The following is a 21611-nucleotide window of genomic DNA, read 5'->3' on the forward strand; positions in this document are numbered from 1 at the left end:
CCTGCCTTGGCAGACAGATTCTTTACCACCGAGTCACCAGGAAAGCCTGAACATGCATAATTTTGTCCCAGTGATCTCTTTGTTTGCTGGGTGGGAAAATTAAGCTTGCAAAAACATGTTTATTGCAAAAATAGGTAAACTGAGATCACTTGGCCTCTAAGAGAGCAGGGTCAAGCGCCGTGGCATCCGGCCCAGGAGGCTGGACGTGCTGACCCTCGGCTGCATTCTGCCTGGAGGTGCCTGTGCTGTCGAGTGTGTAAATCTTACCTCCCCACCCAGGGTGGCAGCTGCGCCTTGGCCACTGGCTCCACGGGAACATGGGGCAGGCTCTTCTAGGTGTGCCATCCCCTGGGAAGCAGGACCTCTCCCCTCAGAGGCAGGGTGGCCAGATGCTAACTGCTGCCATGGAACCCTAAGCAAGTTACTTCAGCTTCCTCACAAGCCTCTGATGGCTGGCTCCATCCTCTCATGATCAATTCTACTTCTCAGGGCCATACAAGAGTCGAGAAGATGATGCGTGTAATGTGTGTGTCAGCTATCTTGGAAGGACACAGTAAACAGTGGCTTTTTATTTTTTTAACTATGATTATGAATCACTATTGGAGGGAATTCTGATACCTGAAATTTGACCACTAATGATGCCAAAACTCAGCCTCTGTGCACCAGTGCCGAATCGATTCTCAGAGTTTTAGGTGAAGTAGAAAAGCTTTATTGCTTTGCCAGGCAAACGGCAACATGCAGGCTCACGCTCTCAAATCTGTGTGTCCCAGGCTGGGGGGATTTGGTGAGGAGTTTTATAGCAGTGGTTGGGGTGGGAGGAGGTTGCTAATAAGGATCAGGGTTTGTGTGGGGTCTGGTGGCTCAGATGGTAAATAATCCATCTGCAATGCAGAAGACCTGGGTTGGGAAGATCCCCTGCAGAAGGGAACGGCCACCCACTCCAGTATTCTTGCCTGGAGAATTCCATGGACAGAAGAGCCTGGTGGGCTACAGTCCATGGGGTCGCAAAGAGTCAGACAGGACTGAGCGACTTTGACTTTCACTGCATTTCTTTAATCTGACCTCAGGTGGTCTCCTGATAAACGTCTCTGGTTCTTGAGGTTATCAAACTGTGACCTTCTTTCTGGAATGAAGAATGCTTCATCAAGTTAACATCTTCCACTTGTTGGAAGTTTCCGTTCTGTAGACAAGTTCAAAGATATCATGTGTGTCCTTTGAGGCAGAACTGGGACCCTGCCCCAAGCCTGCGCTAGTGTTTCTTGACTGCAACTCTCTTGTCTCTGCATCCCATCCCTATTAGCAACTCTTTGAACCTGCCCTTTCGAACTCAAAGAAGGCCATGGAGGCTGAAGCCCATTTCCTACAAATAAGAAAGGGGGGACACAGAATGGCTTCCACTGCCAGGAACCCCACAGGGTCCTGTTCAGTTTCACTAACAGTAAAGTTTATTAAGACAGTTGACCATGTTTTATTTTCTCTTCTAAGATTCAAATTGAAGGAGTGAAGAAGAGGAAAAGTTCAGAAAGCCTTTATGTGAGTGAACTTGTCAAAATGGATGGATTAGGAAGCAGTGCACTGTGGGAAGTGTATTTAACCCAAAGAGGGATGAGAATAGGGAGCCGCCTGCCTTAGTTTTGACACTTTGGCCATTTAGCCAAAGTGATTCTAGTACGGAGGTTATACACCGAGTGATAGTCAAAACACTTAATTGCTAAGATTTGGGACCAACCAATCAAAATAGATAATGCGGGAGACCCGGGTTCGATCCCTGGGTCAGGAAGATCCCCTGGAGAAGGAAATGGCAATCCACTCCAGTATTCTTGCCTGGAGAATCCCATGGACGGAGAAGCCTAGTAGGTTACAGTCAACGGGGTCGCAAAGAGTCGGACACGACTGAGTGACTTCACCTTACCTAATGACCAATCAGCATGGATCCTGGTTGCTATGAGCACCCAAATCCCTACCTCTGCCCACCTCACCCTACAAAGCCTGGAGGGCAGAGCCCTGCCTCCCCAGAGATGCTCCTTTAGACATCTGCCAGCAACTCCACACCTGGGCATGCAGAGCAGTAATCAAGAGCCAAGCCCTGGTCCCAGAACTGCCCTGTGCTCTCACTCCTGCTTCCTTCTCTTGTCCATGACACCATGTTTACCCTCTGCTCTCCACCACACCTCTGACAGCAGGCATGGGGGAGCTGTTCCTTAGTCTCCCTGCTGGGCCACGCTGGCCCCTCCTGTGTCCCCAGAAGACCTGGATGGCAGGTTTCCAAGGTGTCGGGGCCTCTGGAGTATGGCCATGAAGATTTTATTCTGTGTTGTGCCTGCTACGCAGAACTGCTGCCATCTGCAGAAACCATGAGTTCTCCTGGAGGTGATCTCAGTTAAACAGTTGTGATCTGCAGGACTCATCTTCTTGGAGATCAATATTTCCCATTTTACATCCCTACACTGTTTATTTTGGATTTGGAGTCACAATTCCCTGTGTAAGAGAGTGAGCCCAGAGTGACCATCCTGGCCTGGCTCCACAGGCCAGCACCCTGGAGGAAGGAGGTTGTCTGTACATTGCGTGATGAAGGCAGAGGATTCTGAAGCCAGAAAAATAAGCTTGTAAGTCTGGTTGTCTTGACTTTTTATATGAGCTCTGCTCTGTGGTCACCAATCTTCAATCCTGACCCCAACCAATTTGCATATGGTGGGTGGGTGAGATGCTAATGAGAGAGTAAACAGGTGATAGCTACTATAGCTGATGCTGCAGCTGCTAAGTCGCTTCAGTCATTGTGCGACCCCATAGACGGCAGCCCACCAGGCTCCCCCGTCCCTGGGATTCTCCAGGCAAGAACACTGGAGTGGGTTGCCATTTCCTTCTCCAATGCATGAAAGTGAAAAGTGAAAGGGAAGTCGCTCAGTTGTGTCCAACTCCTAGCAACCCCATGGACTGCAGCCTACCAGGCTCCTCCATCCATGGGATTTTCCAGGCAAGAGTACTGGAGTGGGGTGCCATTGCCTTCTCCAGCTACTATAGCTAGGGGACCAGTATTGTCATTTCAAACCTGAAAATTTTCCTGCAGTTCACAATAGTGAACCCTGGAAGTTCTTTACCATCCTTGATAACTCTGGATCCTCCCACCAGAGGATCCTCCCACTTCCTCTGAGGGAGGCAGGTCACATTACTTACTGTTCTCACTTGACAGCTGAGGACTAGGGAGCCCCAGGGGTTGAGAGGTTCATCTAAGACCCACTGCTAATAAGTAGCAGTGGTGGACCAGGCCTGCCTCCAGGGACGAGGAGCAGCTGATGCAACTGGGCTCAGCTTCAGAACTCGAGATCTCCCCTGCTGCCTTCCATGATGAGGGAAGAGTCATAAGACAGGGGGCCCTTGATTCTGCTTTCCCAAGAGGACACGAGGCAAACAGAGCAGTTCTGTGACCTCCGCACCCCACGGTGAGCAGAGAGGGAACCAAGACAGGAACTGACGGCCCCTGTGTCCTCGGCCCGCCCTCCTCTCGACGGGTCTCTTCCCACCTTCCCACGTCCCTCCTGCTGTCCTCCAGCACTGCCACAGGCCCTCTTCTTCCATCTCTCCCCACTGGAAACTTACTGAGGCCCAGGGCCTGCTTCTTGGGAACAGACTCCCACCAAGGGACCAGAGCTCGCTACCCCAGCATTCAGCCAGTTGGAAAAGTGCTACCAGCTAGGGTATCCCTTTTCAGTAGAATACTGGCTTATATTTGCCTTTAAACTCTTTTAAAAACAATTCGGCTGAAATAAACAATTCACCCACTTAAAGCGTACAATCCAATGGCTTTTAGCATATTCAGAGTCATGCATGAAACACCAGAATCAATTTTAAAACATCCTCAAACGTATTCCAAAAAGATCTCACCCACCTTAGTCACCATCCCCCAAAGTCTCCACACCTCCCCACCATCCTTGGCAAGCAAGAAATCTACTTTCTTTATAGATTTGCTTATTCTGGGCATTTCACATAAATAGAATCGTGCAATATGTGATTCTTTGTGACTGACTTCTTTTACTTAGTGTTTTCAAGGTTCATCCACATGGTGGAAGATTTTAGTACTTCTTTTTACTGCTGAATTACCTTCCACCATATATACATTTTGCTTATCTATTCCTTAGCTGATGGATATGTCAGCTGTTTCCACTTTGGGGTTTTGGATTAATGCTGCTATGAACACTCATGTACAAGTTTTTGTGTTTACGGAGCTTTTCCTTTCTCTTCGATTATATACATAGGAGTTGAATTATTGGGTCATATGGTACCGTTGGAGGAATTACCAGGATGTTTTCCAAAATGGCAGCACTATTTAACATTCTCACCAGCAATGTATGAGGCTTCAATTTCTCTAAATATTCACACACACTTGAGATTTTGTTTTTATTCTGCCATCCCAGTGGGTGTGAAATGGCGTGTCTTTGTGGGTTTGATTTCCATTTTCCTGATGTCTGATGATGTTGAGTATCTTTTCATGTGTGTATTGGCCACTTGTATATCTTCTTTGGGGGACTGTCTGTTCATATCCTCTGCCCATCCATTTAAAATTTTTTTATAGAATTGTACAAGTTCCTTACATATTCTAGATGCAAGTCTCTCATCATATAAACAGTTTGCAAAAAAAATTTCTTCCATTCTTTGGGTTATTCTTTTTACTGTCTTGGTGTTACCCTTTGAAGCACAAAAGTGTTTCTTTTTTATTATATCCAGTTGATGTACTTTTTCTTTTCTTGCTCTTGCTTTTGGTGTCAAAACTAAGAAGCCATTGCCTAATCCAAATTCATGAAGATTTAAAAGTTTTATGGTTTTAGTTCTTACATTTGGGTCTTTGATGCATTTTGAGTTAATTTTTATATAAGATGTGAGATTTTTGTCATAAGTTTTGAAATCAGGAGTGTGAGTCTGACAACACTGTTCTTTTTCAAGATTCTTTTGTCTGTTTAGGGCATAAAAAGGATACGTTCTATAATAAGGATGAATCTTGAAACTGTTAATGCTAAGTGAAAGCAGTCAGTTACAAAAGGCCACATACTGTATGAGTCCATTTATATATGAGTTCATTTCATATACATTATATGAAATATACAAAATAAGCAATTTATAGAGACAGAAAATAAATTTGTGGTATTAGGGTCTAGAGGTTGGGGGAAAATGGAGTGTGACTTCCAATAAGAATGAGGTTTTATGTTGGGGTGACAAAAACATTCTGGAATTAGGTAGTAATGATGTTTATATAATCTTGCCAATGTACTGAAAACCACTGGATTCTTAAATAGTGAATTTTATGATACATGAATTATATCTCAAAAAATTAAGCAGACTATTTGAATATCACTGTATCTATTAAAGAAATTAAATGTGTAGTTAAAAACTACCCCACAAAGAAAACCCCAGGCCCAAATAACTTCATAGGTGAATGTTACCAAATATTTAAGGAAGTAAGTACCAATTCTATAAGCTCTTTCAAACTATTGAAGAGAATGGACTACTTTCCAATTCATTCTAAGCATTACTGTGAAGAAAAACCTGATAAAACCATTAGAGGAAAACAACAGATTAATATCTCCCATTAACACTGATAGAAAATTTCTAAACAAAACTGGCAAATTGAATCTAGCAACATATAAAAAGGAAAATGCACATCAGTCAAGTATGTTTTATCTCAGTAAAGCAAATTTGGCTTTATATTTGAAAATCAATGTTATAACCATTTTAGAAAATGATATGGCAGTTTCTTTAAAAGTTAAACTTACATCTACCATGATTCAGACATTGCACTTTTATATATTTACCCAAGAGAAATGAAAGCATATGTGCATACAAAGACTTGTGTATAAATTTTTATAGCAGCTTTCTTTTCACAGAGAAAAACTAGAAGCCACCCAGACCCATCAACATCCATGTGAACAAACTGGGTCCTATTCAGCCTTCATAGGGTAAACAGAGGGGCTGCACTGCTGAGATCATAGGATACCTTCTACAAAAGGCCACTTCTCCATGGTCGAGAAAGATACCACCCTACCATATATATAAAAATAAACAATTTTAAAAACCCAGCAATTTAGGTGAAATTAGGTAGCGGAAGAACATGTTCCAGATTAAGAAATAAGATTTTTTAAAGCCCAGAAAAATAACCAAGTGAAGTAGAGATACACAATCTACCCAAGGAGGAGTTCCGGGTAAGGATCATAAAGATGATCAAGGAACTCAAGAGAATTGATGTACAGAGCAAGAAATTAGAAGATTTAAACAAAGAGAAAATATAAAGAACAAACGGAGATGAAGAATATAGTAACTGCAACGAAAAATACACTAGAAAGAATCAGTAGTAAACCAAATGATATAGGAGGATGGATTCGCAGGCTGGAACACAGTAGTGGAAATCACCGAACCTGGACAGAAGACAGAAGAGAAATGAGGACGGTGTGAGAGAGCTCGGCGACAACATCAAGCACACTAACATTCATGGTACAGGGGTCCCAGAGGGAGGGGAGAGAGGGAGGAGCTGAGAACATGCTTGAAGACATAATAGCTGCAAACCTTCCCTAACCTGGGAAAGAAAACACACAGCCAAGTCCAGAAGAAAAGAGTCCCAAACAGAATTAACGCAAAGAGAAACACAAGACTCACTGTCAATGGCAAAAAATAGAGTATTAAAAGCAACAAGGGAAAAACAACAAATAACATACGAGGGAACTCCCATAAGGCTATCAGCTGACTTTTCAGCAGAAATTCTGTAGGCCAGAAGGGAATGGCATGATATATTTCAGCAAATGAAAAAAAAACCTACAACCAAGAATATTCTACCTGAGTAGAATTCTACCTGAATGAGAGCAAGGTTCTCATTCAGATTTGCTGGAGAGATCAAAAGAAAAAAAAAAGAGAGAGGACCCAAATCGATCAAACCAGAAATGTAAAAGGAGACGTTACAATTGATAGCAACAAAATACAAAAGATCATAAGAGACTACCGCAGACAACTATAGGCCAATAGAATGGACAACCTGGAAGAAAGGAACAAAGTCTTAGAAATGTGCAGCTTCCCAACACTGAATCAGGAAGAAAGAGAAAATAGGAACAGACCAGTTATCAGTAATGAAACTGAATCAGTGATTTAAAAAAAAAATGAACTCCCAACAAACAAAAGTCCACAACCAAATGACTACACAGGTGAATTCTACTAAACATTTAGAAGAGTTAACATGGCTTCTTCTCAAACTATTCCCCCCAAAAAAAGCACCAAAGAAGTGCTTCCAAACTCATTCTACAAGGCCTGCATCATTCTGATCAGACAAAGATACCACAAAGAAAGAAAATTACAGGCCAATATCATTGATGAACAAAGATGCAAAAATTCTCAACAAAATACTGGCAAACCAAATGCAATGATACATAAAAAGGATCATACACCATGATCAAGTGGGATTTATCTCAGAGGTGTAAGGATTTTTCAGTATCTGCAAAATTAATGTGACATGCCACATTAACAAGTGCACGCATGCTCAGTCATCAGTTGTGTCCAGCTCTTTGCGACCCCACAGACTGTAGCCTGCCAGGCTGCCCTGTCCATGGGATTCTACAGGCAAGAAAACTGGCTTGCCATTTCCTCCTCCAGGGCATCTTCCCGACCCAAGGATCAAACCCACATCTTCTATGTCTCCTGCACTGGCAGGCAGGTCCTTTATCGCTGTGCCATCTAGGAGGCCCCATACTAACAAACTGAAGAATAAAATGCATGTGATTGCCTAAGTTTGGAAAAAGGTTTTGATAAAATCAATATCCATATATGATTTAAAAAAAAAACTCTCCAGAAAGTGGGTATAGAGGGAACCTACTTGAGAAATCTGTATGCAGGTCAGGAAGCAGCAGTTAGAACTGGACATGGAACAACAGACTTGTTCCAAATAGGAAAAGGAGTACGTCAAGGCTGTATATTGTCACCCTGCTTATTTAACTTATATGCAGAGTACATCATGAGAAACGCTGGACTGGAAGAAACACAAGCTGGAATCAAGATTGCCAGGAGAAATATCAATAACCTCAGATATGCAGATGACACCACCCTTATGGCAGAAAGTGAAGAGGAACTAAAAAGCCTCTTGATGAAAGTGAAAGTGGAGAGTGAAAAAGTTGGCCTAAAGCTCAACATTCAGAAAACGAAGATCATGGCATCCGGTCCCATCACTTCATGGGAAATAGATGGGGAAACAGTGTCAGACTTTATGTTTTGGGCTCCAAAATCACTGCACATGGTGACTGCAGCCATGAAATTAAAAGACGCTTACTCCTTGCAAGAAAAGTTATGACCAACCTAGATAGTATATTCAAAAGCAGAGACATTACTTTGCCGACTAAGGTCCGTCTAGTCAAGGCTATGGTTTTTCCTGGGTCATGTATGGATGTGAGAGTTGGACTGTGAAGAAGGCTGAGTGCCAAAGAATTGATGCTTTTGAACTGTGGTGTTGGAAAAGACTCTTGAGAGTCCTTTGGACTACAAGGAGATCCAACCAGTCCATTCTGAAGGAGATCAACCCTGGGATTTCTTTGGAAGGAATGATGCTAAAGCTGAAACTCCAGTACTTTGGCCACCTCATGCAAAGAGTTGACTCATTGGAAAAGACTCTGATGCTGGGAGGGATTGGGGGCAGGAGGAGAAGGGGATGACAGAGAATGAGATGGCTGGATGGCATCACTGACTTGATGGACGTGAGTCTGAGTGAACTCTGGGAGTTGGTGATGGACAGGGAGGCCTGGCGTGCTGCGATTCATGGGATCGCAGAGTTGGACACGACTGAGCGACTGAACTGAACTGAACTGAACCTCAACATAACAGAGGCCATATATGACAAACCTATAGCTAACATCTTACTAAATGGTGAAAAGCCTACAGTCAGAAATAAGACCTGGATGTCCACTGTCACCACTTTTATTCAACATAATACTGGAAGTCGTAGCCCCCAAAATCAAACAATAAATGAATCCAAATTGGAAAGGAAGAAGTAAAACTGTCTCTGTTTGCAGATGACATGATAACATACATAGTAAATCCTAAAGTCACCACCAGAAAACTACTGAAGCTCATCAATGAATTTGGTAAAGTTTCAGAATACAGAATTAACATACAGAAATCTGTTGCATTTCTATATACTAGCAAGCTATCATAGAAATTAAGCAAACAATCCCATTTACCACTGCATCAATAAGAATAAAATAACTAGGAATATGCCTACCTAAGAAAATAAAAGAGCTGAACTCAGCAAACTCTTAAGACACTGATGAAAGAAACCGAAGATAAGATAGATGGAAAGATACGCTGTGTTTGAACTAAGAGTCAATATTGTTAAAATGACCATACTTACCCAAAGCGATCTCCAGGTTCAATGTAACCCCTATCAAAATACCAAAGGCATTTTCCACAGAAACAGGACAAATAATTTTTAAATTTATATGGAAACACAAAAGCCCACAAATAGCCAAAACAATCTTGAGAAAAAAACATAGCTGAAGGTATTATGCTCCCTGCCTTTAGACTATACTACCAAGCTACAATAATCAAAATATTAATGGTGTTAGCACAAAAACAGACATATAGATCAATGGAACAGACTAGAGAACCCAGAAATAGACCCACACCGTTAAGGTCAATGTATAACAAAAGAGGCAAGAATATACAATAGAGAAGAGACATTCTCTTCATTAAACAGTGCCAGGGAAACTGGACAGCTACATGCAAAAAAATGAAATTAAAGTATTTTCTAACACCATATGCAGAAATAAACTCAAAATTATTAAAAATCTGAATGTTAGGAAACTATAAAACTCCTAGAAGAAAACATGGCCAAACACACCTTGACATAAATGTGGCAATATTTTTTTGAATCTGTTTCCTAAGGCAAAGGAAACAAAGCAAAAATAAACAAATGGGGCCTAATTAAACTTAAAAGCTATTGCACACCCAAGTAAACCCCTGTGAAAAGACAACCTACTGAATGGGAGAAAATATTTGCCAATGATATGACCAATAAGGGATTAATATCCAAAATATATAAATGGCTCATACAACTCAACATCGGGAAAAAAAATGCAATTTAAAAATGGGCCAAAGACTTGAATAGAAAAGTCTTTTCTATTTTTCCAGAGAAGACATATAGAAAGTCAAGAGGCACATGAAAAGATATGCAACATCGTTAATTATCAGAGGAACACCTATCAGAATGTCATCAAAAAGACCACAAATAAAAAGTGTTGGCAAAATGTGGGAAAAAGGGAATCCAGTACACTGTTGGTGGGAAAAGAAACCGGTACAGTCACTGTGGAAAATAGCATGGAAGTTTCTCAAAAAATTAAAAACAGAACTACCACCTGACCCAGCAATCCCACTCCTGGCTATATATCCAGAAAAAATGAAAATACTAATTCGAAAAGGTACATGCACCCAAGTGTTCATGGAAGCATTATTTACAATAGCCAAGATATGGAAGCAATCTAAGCGTCTATCAACAGATGAATAAAGAAGAATACTATTAGAATACTACTCAGCCATAAAAAGAACGACATTTTGCCATTTGCAACAACATGAACAGACTTGGAGTGTATTATGCTAAGTGAAACAGGTCACAGAAAGACACGTACTATATGACATCACTTACACATGGACTCTAAACCATAAAACTAGTGAACATAACAACAAAAGAAAACAGACTCACAGGCACAGAGAAAAAGCTAGTGGTTGAGTGGGGAGAGGGAAGGAGCAAGGGGCAAGATAGAGGCAGGTGACTAAAAGGTACAAACCACTGTGTATAAAATAAACTACAAGGATGTATTGTACAACAGGGGGAATATAACCAACATTTTATAATAACTACAGATGGAGTATAACCTTTAAAAATTATGAATCACTGTTACATACCTGTAACTTATGTATCAGCTATCAACAAATATTTGAATGCTAACCATGGGCTGGGTGCTAGGGATACAAAACTGAAACACAAGACTGTAGACAAGGGCTCTGCCTTCATGGAGTTTATATTTAAGTGTGAAGTTTAGGTAGACTAGCTATTTCATAATAGTCCCTGAGTTCAGCCACACAATCCTTTCAGCCCCAGGTGGAGTCGTCCCCTCCCTCCCAGAAGTGCAGGAGGGCTGGATACAGGGCTGCATGGAGCTAGGCTTTAGCCCCGGAAGAACTATGGTTGGGTTTTCTCCCTTCTCTCGGGGGGTTCCCCTTTAGGCCTCTGGGTCACCATACATGCTCCTACCCTGACCAGCAGGAAGGGGGTTAGGTCTGCTGGTCCCTCCTGTCTTTGGGGAACCTTCTCCTCACCCTAACCTCCATCAAACACCCTTGGAGGAGCCTCTCTATTTGCTTAAATTCCTTTCACTGGCTCTGTCATTGCGACTCAGACAAGCTCTGAGTCCCGTCATTCCTTTGGGTGGCCTCTGCCTTTGGGAGAGCTGGAGACGAGGCGTGGAGGGGGAACGACTCTCTGCCCTCACCAGGTAGGGCTGGATCAGTTCCTTAGAGCAGCTCCATGTCCTCAGAGTGGCCACGCAGGAGAGGAAGGTCTGTCCCGAGGAGGACCCCCCACCCCGGGGGCTCTAAAGACCATCAGCAGAGAGGTCCTGGGAGGAAGCTGAATAGGGTGGAGGCTGTTGCAGGGATCGAGAAGCAGGTTCTGGGCAGGACTGGGGACAACGGGACAGGACCACTGTGAGTGGTGACCCACAGGGGTCGTCACATGTGCAGGCCTGGCTCCCTGGAGGTGGTCCCAGCCCACCTGTGCTCACCAGTGGGTCCCCTCCCCATCACACCTTCTGGATTCCTTTGTGGAGGCTCCTTGCTCAGGACGCTCACGGTGGGCATCCCACAGCCCATCAGGAATGCACAGGACTAAGGAAGTTGCTCACTTGGGAGCAAAATCCTGGCCTGAGATTCAGACAATCTGGTTTCTAGGCTTCCTTCCACCCCCAGCTCACCATGTGACCAGGAGCAAATAGCACTGGTTTCCCCATCTGGAAACGGGAACAGTGACCACTCTTCGGAGGACACAAAGGCACGATTAGAATTGAAAGCAATGTGGGCTGCTTTCAGGGACCAGAAGAAAGACCAAGGGACAGGCGTCAGGGTCCCCAGTCCCAGCCCAGCCTCCCCACGTTACCAGTGTGACCCTGAGCAAGTTACCCCACCCCACAGGGCTCAGCCTCTTCGCTGTCAAATGACAGAGCGTCCCTGCTTCCCACATGCTGCCGTGGGGAAGATTAGAGTTCAAAGAGGAGGACACACTCAGAGATGCAGACATGCCAAGTGTGAATGAGGAGGCACAGCGGCCACAGAGCGCCAGCGGCGAGATTGATGATCAAGGCAGTCAAGGACTCCCCTACCCATCCCAGGCCCTTACCCTCAGTCCATCTCAAGACAAAGACCCCAGAATTCTAACTGCGAGACTGCGTGGGATCAAAGCAACCTTCATCCCTGATCATCGGGTCTCTGCCCTGCTCCTCCGGGAAGGTCAGTTGTGTTCACATCACCCCCACACTGCATTCGGGAGAAGCAGCCGGGTTTAAAGACTGTCATCATCCTGAGGGGTGCCAGATGATGACCCTCAGCGTGTCCAGCCCTGCCATGGGCTCTGTTGTTACAGTGATGTATGCCTGCTGCTTTCACGGGGAGTCCTGCCGCTGGAGCCAGCGTGTCCATGCTTGAGGAATTTCCCAACCAGCTCGGAGCAGGCGGCACTCAGCAAAATAGCAATTAACAGGAACGCTCAAGCAACCAGAGTGGCGTGGTTCTCAGGGACACAGACGTGAGGGCCACGTAAGAGCCTAGATTTCAGCTCCTCTCACTGCGCAGGGAGGCCCTCCCCCAAGTGTCTTGCCTGAGATGATGGTAAAGTCTAGACTTGACTCTGAAAAGCAGATAACCACAAAACAAATGCAAGTTGTATCACGAGTTCCCTTACCCTTTGGACCATCAACTTCCCATTGGTTCCGAGTCTGAATACTCTGTAGACCAAATGCCATATGTCTTCCACATTTTCTACGCTTCTCTCTGGTGCCTGATGCCATAATGAACGAAAATTCAGAAAGACCCAGAAGCGAAGAACTCAGTCATCAAAAACGGAATTCTGTTCCCTAGGTGCTAGGCACCGAGGCCGGAAATCGAATGGGGACATTTCAGAGATATTTCCAGACACCGAGGTTGAAACAAAAAGCCTTTTCTGCTTAACTCTCTTTTAGCCAGAACACCAAATCATCTCCACAAAAGCACTGAAACTTCTGCATGATGTTCTTCAACACTCTGCTTCCTTCCTGAACAATGGATTTTCTTCTCAGAAGTGGCTCCTGATTTATGCAAACCAAACCACCCTACTCTGTGCTGTTGGAGAGCTAACACAAGGCATGTTTGCTCATACTCCAAACCCGAAGTCCATTTTGCAAACATGCTTCCCTTTAAGCTTGTACATGGTAAGCAGGTAGAGGCCTTCCTGCAGCCAGCATGGGCCCAAGTTTTCTGGGACACGTCTGCTCTGTGCAACGAGACTTCCTTGACATCTTTCTCAGTTGTTTGGCGATGTGGGTGCCCACAGCCATCCCAGAAAGGGGTACTGCTTTTGTCAACTCCAGTCTGGTTGACTGGAGGAGAGAGGAGCAGAATCAGGACTGAGGTCACAGATTTTGAGCAGCGAGACCAAGGAAGCCAGACAGGATGGATGTGAGATCCCTGGCAAACCCTCCTTAGACTCGGGACCCCCTAGCCCCCAGCCTTCTCCACAAAGCCTAGACTGGGAAAGCCCAGAAAGGAGAAATGCAAGGCCTGAGTCAGAGCCCCTGAAGGCTCATTTCTCCCAAGCTAACTCTTCTGCTTCGCCTGCCTTGCTGTTTCAGGTCATTACAGTGACCTATGCAACCGGGCAGCTGTGACCTTGCTTCCCTCCAGGGCCCCTTAATAATAGGCAGTAGAGAAGGAAAGTAATCGCTGAACTCCTATTTTAACGTGATACTGTTCAGGTTGGGCTTTCACATTTCCAAGCCTCTCCCACTCCTACTCTTTTAGATCCAGGTGTGAGTTGATATATAAATTATCCTCATTTCCTTCCAGAAAAGCATCTTGCTGCTAACAACGCTTGACACAGTGAGTTAACCTCGCTGACATATTACAGAGCACCCAAATGCACGATGAGAACAAGACATTCAGAACAAAAATTTAAAGAGCTCTGAATAGAGATTGTAAATGACAAAAGAATTTGGCACTCACTATGTAACCACTTAAAAAGCTCCTTTTATCCTAAAGAGAAGTCATCTGTAATTGAGGTGAAGAAATCAGGAGAAGGGAAAGTATAATAATTTCATTTCTGAAAAGAAAGTATATATGTGTGTGGATGGAGAGAGGAAAGGAAAAATGAGAATTATGCTAGCAACCCACTCCAGTACTCTTGCCTGGAAACTCCTATGGACGGAGGAGCCTGGTAGGCTGCAGTCCATGGGGTCGCGAAGAGTTGGACACGACTGAGTGACTTCACTTTCCACTTTCATGCATTGGAGAAGGAAATGGCAATGAACTCCAGTGTTCTTAGCTGGAGAATCCCAGGGACAGAGGAGCCTGGTGGGGTCGCATAGAGTTGGACACGACTGAAGTGATTTAGCAGCAGCAGTGATTCCCTTTAGGGAATAGGGTTGGGGGGTGGTACCTTGAGAATCAAGGAATAACTCACTTTGAAAGATTATTTCTTTAGTGGCTGAGATTTTTAAAGTGAATCTATATCAATTTGCAATTAAAGAATAAAACAAAAATCTGTCTTGCAAGACAGCAAAATGGAAGCTCCAGAAATGAATCTGCCAGGAAGGCAAAGCATCTTCAGGAAGGGCAGGGCAACTGAGAGGTAGGAAGGAGCGAGAATTTGACTCTCACTTGTAAAGAGAGGATTCGTGGTCAGTTGAAATTTAACATTTTTTCTGCCTTCTGATGGAGGCCTGTGTTATCGAACTTAACAAATCCTGGAGCATATTCTGTGTAAGAGCCTCCTCTATGTATGTATGGGGTTTCCTGCCCACCCACACATGGTCATTTAAATGCCCATGTGGCATTCAGTAGAGGCAGTTTTCCGGAACCAGTCTTCAGGTCAAAGCATTAAAAAAGATTAAGCCTGGCTAATTTTTTTTGTTTGTTTGTTTGCACAATAGGTTTTATCACTCTCAGGATTTACTACTGAAAGTTTTCCAACTGAGGCTCTTGCCCCATGTACCTTTGTGCAGAGGACACCTCTGATGGTCTCAGAAAGTGAGTGTGTGGAACCAGGACTAGTTTTAGCCAAAACTGCAGAGCTAGTAGGGTCTGTATCTCTTAGTGTCCTCTCTGCATCCCTTGACTCACATTAGAGCTTCCCTCCTCACCTTGCGATGCCCCGTCTCCTTTCCCATCCTTTCTTATACCCATAGGAGCACCGCTGGGTGCTTCTTCCTTCTCTCGAAACCCTCCATGGATCTTAAAGGGAGCTGGTGTCAGTCATTTACATTTTAGTATGAATGTTAACATATGGCCAGAGAAGCAGGAGGTCTTTATATCTTAAGTTTTACTCTTGACTGTGAAATGGAAGGTTGAATCCCAGGGAAAGGAATTTCCAGGCAACAGCTAGCAGGTGGAGGCAGTATTTTTCAAGCAACCTTTCTGCTGCTACTGCTGCTGCTAAGTCGCTTCAGTCGTGTCCGACTCTGTGTGACCCCATGGACGGCAGCCCACCAGGCTCTTCCGTCCATGGGATTCTCCAGGCGAGAGTACTGGAGTGGGGTGCCAGTGCCTTCTCCAGAAAGCACACCACCTGACTGCTGCCTCGGTCTTGTGTCTTCCTGCCCAGAGGCTCAGTACAGGGCCTCCCCCAGTCCTCGGGGGCCCCCTCTGCTCTCCGGAGGATACTTTTCATTTTTCTCCACATTGTTCATTTTTCTCCTTTCATTTTTCTCTAAATGGTGCATGTCAGGTCTCTGGCTCAGACCACTCACCTTTTGTAGGAAAGAATCTGGACACCCAGGACCCAGCAGGGCCTGGGATTCACTGTTGAGAGCCCAGGAGAGGGAACTCTGAAGAGCACTGTGTGACCTTGGGACTTCCCTGGTGGTGCAGTGGTTAAGAACCTGCCTTGCAATGCAGGGAACATGGGTTCGATCCCTTGTCAGAGAGCTGAAATCCCACATGCCACGGAACCACTAAGCCCGCACGCCAGAACTAGAGTCCACGTGCTGCAGCGAAAGACCCTGCATGCTGCAACTAAGACCCAACACAGCCAAATTAATTAACTTAAAAAGTTGTGTGACCCCGAGAAGGCTAGTCATTCTCTCCCAGCTCAGTTTTCTTACCTGGAAGAAGGACATAATGGCTTCTCTCTTCTTGTGTTGTATTAAGGATGGATTGGGATCAAGAAGGCAAAGTGCTCGGCACGAGGCCTGGCAGGCCGGAAGCCCTCAGGAAATCTGAGTGCTTACTTGGTGGAACAAAGCTAGGCACAGGGGAGGAAAGAAAACCAAAAATCCCAAAGGTGGCGAGAACTTGGCACAAGGACACCTACTGCTGTCAACTGCTTTGATCCAGGGCCTCCTATGGGGCGTGCAGCGAGAGAGTATGCACGAGGGTTGGCTGGTGGCTCCCAAGCCCAGCACAAGATTGGAAATGATGGCTTGTAAGTAAGGAGAGCTCAGGACGGCAGTCCTTCTGTTACGTAGCCTCTCTCATCTGAGGCACAGGCAAGACAGAAGCTAAAAGGATTGTTAGCTGCTGAGCAGATGGTACATAGCTGGTGCGTGACGTCTATCATACACTTTACCTGAGCCTGTGTGCCTTCACTTTACACGTGGTTCTCATGAAATTCATTATCTGGTTTTCAAGGCCACCATGGATGAGAGGCAAAGCGCAGAGAGAAGTGACAGCCGGGAGTCTGCCAAGGAAGGAGACAGAAAACTAGAAAGACAGACATTAGAATTAACAAGGAGTCACAGCCATCAGGCTCTGGGAGAGTGTCTGCCTACCTTTGATTTCTGAGTGCTGTTGTGTGTGATGGCTCAGAATTCAGAATTATGATGTCCAATTTCTTGACCCTGCAGAAGGATGTTCAGTTACAGTCAGTGCATGTTAAGCAGCCAGCGGTGTGTGTAACGTGAAGGACAATAGAACCTTGGAGGGCGGAGAGGTTCAAGTGTGCATGGGCTGTCCACAGATTTCATTATCATTTCATTCCCATGATAATCCTGGGGGAAAGGCAGGACTCATGCTATCATCTCCCATTTGACAGAGGGCAAAACGAAGCCTTAGGGTGGCTGAGAGACGGGCCTCGACGCATGTGACTAGTGCGTACTAGAGCTGGGCTTCCCCCAGGACTTCCGACTTGCAGTTCAGTGCGGTTTCCACCACGTGGATGCTTTCAGACTGTGTTCCTGGGAACCTCAGGGTTCTGCCCAGAGGCGGACGCAGGGGCACTGTGCCCCCTCCCCCGCAGGGCTGTGTCTTCCCACCTTGATGCAATGAGGACTGCTCATAATTTGTCTGCAGGAGTCTTTAGATGAGGAAAAATTTAAAACGATCCTGCTGCCTAGGGGAGAAAAAGAATGGAAGAAAGAAAAACTGTGAAATGCTGCCAAAAATATTTGGGGAACATTTCTATCCATTTAAAATCAAAAGAAAGTCATGGGGCTGTGTGCACACAGGGGAGACCTGCTGCTCTCCAGAAATCTCAGCCGGCCAGAAGGGCTTTTTCTGGGGATGTCCAGTCCTGCTGGAGGCAGGTTCCCTGAGGGCTGACCCAGGTGGGCTCAGCCGCTGACCTTAGATGGAGAGATCTCAGCCTGCACTCTCCACGCCCCTCCTCCATCCCCTACGCGTGCACACAGGGTCCCCAGGCCACCCAGGGCCATCATGGATCTTTACAGTCCCTCTCATGGGCCACACGAGTTCTTCCCCCCCACCTCAAGGCGACATCTGGCAAACTCCTCAATGATACTCAGCTGACCCAGCACCATCACTTCACGTGGTGTCCTCTCTGCCCAACAAAGCCACTCCTAAATTCTTTCACAGGGGCTCACACCCATTGTATTTCAACAACTTAGTACTTGTTGAGGAGAAGGCAATGGCACCCCACTCCAGTACTCTTGCCTGGAAAATCCCATGGACAGAGGAGCCTGGTAGGCTGCAGTCCATGGGGTCGCTAAGAGTCAGACACGACTGAGCAACTTCACTTTCACGTTTCACTTTCATGCATTGGAGAAGGAAATGGCAAACCACTCCAGTGTTCTTGCCTGGAGAATCCCAGGGATGGGGGAGCCTGGTGGGCTGCCATCTATGGGGTCGCATAGAGTTGGACACGACTGAAGCGACTTAGCAGCAGTACTTGTTGAATGAATGACAGTTATCTTTCTGTGTGTTAACAGTGGCCTCACGTCCCCCAGAATACCACCGTGTCATGTCATTTATCTGAGGGTAAGAAGATTGGGCCCCACGACAGGTCCCTGGGAGCGTTATCTGCAGAGAGAGGGCTTCTGTGACACCATACTGGTGGCCACTAAGTCACCTGGGAAGAGCTGGCCCAGCTCACTTTGTCACTCTGCACCCACAGCCACCTCACCGAGAGGAGGAATGAGCGTGAGAGACACCCAGGTCATTCCGGTGTCACCACTGTGACCACAGGCAGACACTTGCTGAATGCGGACAGTCTGGGCTGGGTGTTTTAAGAGGGAAATTATACGACTCCTCCTGCACCTGGCCGCTCTCAGAAATTGGTCTGAATTTTAAGTGCTTGATAAATAGCAGTATGGACTATGACTAGAGCCGACGATCCAAGGGGAAAAACAACACAGACTAAAATCTTAGCAAAACAGACAAGGTGGCATCTAGCCAGTGTGGAGAGAGTGACACAGATGGCATCCTTTGTCTAAAACTTTCCTTTCCCCGCCTCCCTTTCTGGCCCCATTTCCCCACCCCCCTCTCAATTAGAGGTCATTTTGGAGCTGAAGGGCTTCCCTGGTGACTCAACTGGTAAAGAATCCGCTTGCAATGCGGGAGACCTGGGTTCGATCCCTGGGTTGGGAAATGTATCAGAAGAAAACGTATGGATGAAGAGAGTTGGACTATAAAGAAAGCTGCTGCTGCTGCTGCTGCTAAGTCGCTTCAGTCGTGTCCAACTCTGTGTGACCCCATAAGATGGCAGCCCACCAGGCTCCCCCATCCCTAGGATTCTCCAGGCAAGAACACTGGAGTGGGTTGCCATTTCCTTCTCCAATGCATGAAAGTGAAAAGTGAAAGGGAAGTTGCTCAGTTGTGTCTGACTCTTTGCGACCCCATGGACTGCAGCCTACCAGCCTCCTCTGTCCATGGGATTTTCCAGGCAAGAGTACTGGAGTGGAGTGCCATCGCCTTCTCCGATAAAGAAAGCTGAGCACCAAAGAATTGACATTTTTGAACTGTGGTGTTGGAGAAGACTCTTGAGAGTCCCTTGGACAGCAAGGAGATCCAACCAGTCCATTCTAAAGGAAATCAGTCCTGAATATTCATTGGAAGGACTGATGCCGAAACTCCAATACTTTGGCCACCTGATGTGAAGAGCTGACTCATTTGAAAAGACCCTGATGCTGGGAAAGATTGAAGGTGGGAAGAGAAGGGGAGGACAGAGGATGAGATGGTTGGATGGCATCACAAACTCAATGGACATGAGTTTGAGTAAGCTCCAGAAATTATCGATGGACAGGGAGGCCTTGGCGTGCTGTAGTCCATGAGGTCACAAAGAGTCAGACACGACTGGGCAACTGAACTGAACTTAGAACTGAAGGGGTCAAAGAGGGTGTTTTGAGGTGGGGGTAGGGTGTGAAGTGAGCCCTATGGGTTGTTAGGATGTAAATAGGAAGGGAGGGAGGAGCGTTTCCAGGGGAGTAGAGAGACTAGGGGAGGGGCAGGAAGAACCCAAGCACGCTGACAGAGTATGAAGACAACGCAAGAGAAAAAGACCCTTTAAAGTCTCTCTCACCACGGAGACTGACAGAGGGAAAGCTGAGGAGCTTCTGCAGCGTTCCTGTTGAGCCCTGAGGGCAACCTGGTCAAGTGTGAGCTCTGTCTTGCAGATGAGGAATCTGTAGCTCAGAGAGGTTAAGAAAGTTACTGCGAATCACCAGCAAGTACATCACGGGCCCGAGATTTGAACCCAGGCTCACATTCTCAACACAGATACCCAGCATTGGAGAAATCTTTGTCTGGAGGGGCAGTGCGGGCTGCCCTGGATGAGGAGTCAGGTCCTCCTGCTAAGAAAGCCCAAAGATACTTCAGTGCAACAGTCAGGGCCCCAGCAGGGCAGAAACACCTAGGAGGATTTGTAAGGAATTTTACTTTTGCTATTAAAAACAACAAGCAAAAAAAAAAAAAAAAAATCGAAGTCATCATTGTGGGAAGAAAATTAGACTCTTGTTGGACAGTGTATTGGGTTTCCTTGGTAGCTCAGATGGTAAAGCGTCTGCCTGCAATGCAGGAGACCTGGGTTCGATCCCCAGGTTGGAAAGATCCCCTGGAGAAGGAAATGGCAACCCACTCCAGTACTCTTGCCTGGAAAATTCCATGGATGGAGGAGCCTGGTAGGCTACAGTCTGTGGGATCGCAGTCAGACACGACTGAGCAACTTCACGGGACACTCTATTAGTTTGCTAGGCCTGCTGCAATGAAGCATCACAAATTTGAACGACAGAAATCTAATGTCTCACAGTCCTGGAGGCTGGAAGTCCAAGATCAAGGAGATTTGGTTTGGTTTCTCCTAGCGCTGTGAAGGAGAATCTGCCCTCTGCCCCTCCTCTAGTTGCTGGCGATCTCTGGCATTCCTTGGCTTGTGGGAGCATCACCCCAACATCTGCCTTCATCTTCTCCCTGCATGCATGCATGTCCAGATTTCCCCTTTGTAGAAAGACTGGCCATATTGGATTAGTGAAAGTGTTAGTCTCTCAGTCATGTCTGACTCTGTGCAGTCCCATAGACTGTAGCCTGCCAGGCTCTGTTCATGGAATTCTCCATGAAAGAATACTGGAGTGGGTTGCCATTACCTTCTCCAGGGGATCTTCCTGATCCAGGGATCAAACCCAGGTCTCCTGCATTGCAGGGACATTCTTGACTGTCTGAGCCACCAGGGAAGACCTATATTCCTATATTGGATTAAGACCCACCTTAATGATGTCATCTTAACTAGTTACAGCTGCAGTGACCCGATTTCCAAATAAGGTCACCTTTTGAGGTGCTGGAGGTTCGGGACTTCAAGATGCAAATCTTGGAGGACACAATTTACCCTACAACAGGCTTCCTTACATTTATAGTTTCTGTAGATTTTATTTGAATTACCTACAGGAAAGGAGCACCAGGCTAGATCAGCCCTAAGGGCCTCTATAGCTCTCTTCCTGGCCTGGGGGACCCCACAAGCAGAGCAGTGTGGCGAGAACAGACCATCAAGTCCTGGCCTTGTGGTGGGACGAGGCTTGGGTACTTGAGTCAAGAGGATAGCATGAGACAGCGCGCCCTGGCATTGAACCCCACAGTCCGACCTCAAAGCCTGTGCGGGGCCATTGTGGGCTTCCCTGGGAGAGCAGCAACAG

General features: G+C 45.9%; 1 protein-coding gene across 1 annotated transcript in view; it reads left to right on the forward strand.

Annotated features, from left to right (window-relative positions):
- MAPK4 (mitogen-activated protein kinase 4) overlaps positions 1-21611 on the forward strand; it is a 173643-nt gene that overhangs the window by 124917 nt on the left and 27115 nt on the right. The gene's annotated exons all lie outside the window — the stretch shown is intronic.

Source organism: Capra hircus, chromosome 24 (assembly GCF_001704415.2).
Source record: "Capra hircus breed San Clemente chromosome 24, ASM170441v1, whole genome shotgun sequence".
In the NCBI taxonomy this organism is placed as follows: domain Eukaryota; kingdom Metazoa; phylum Chordata; class Mammalia; order Artiodactyla; family Bovidae; genus Capra; species Capra hircus.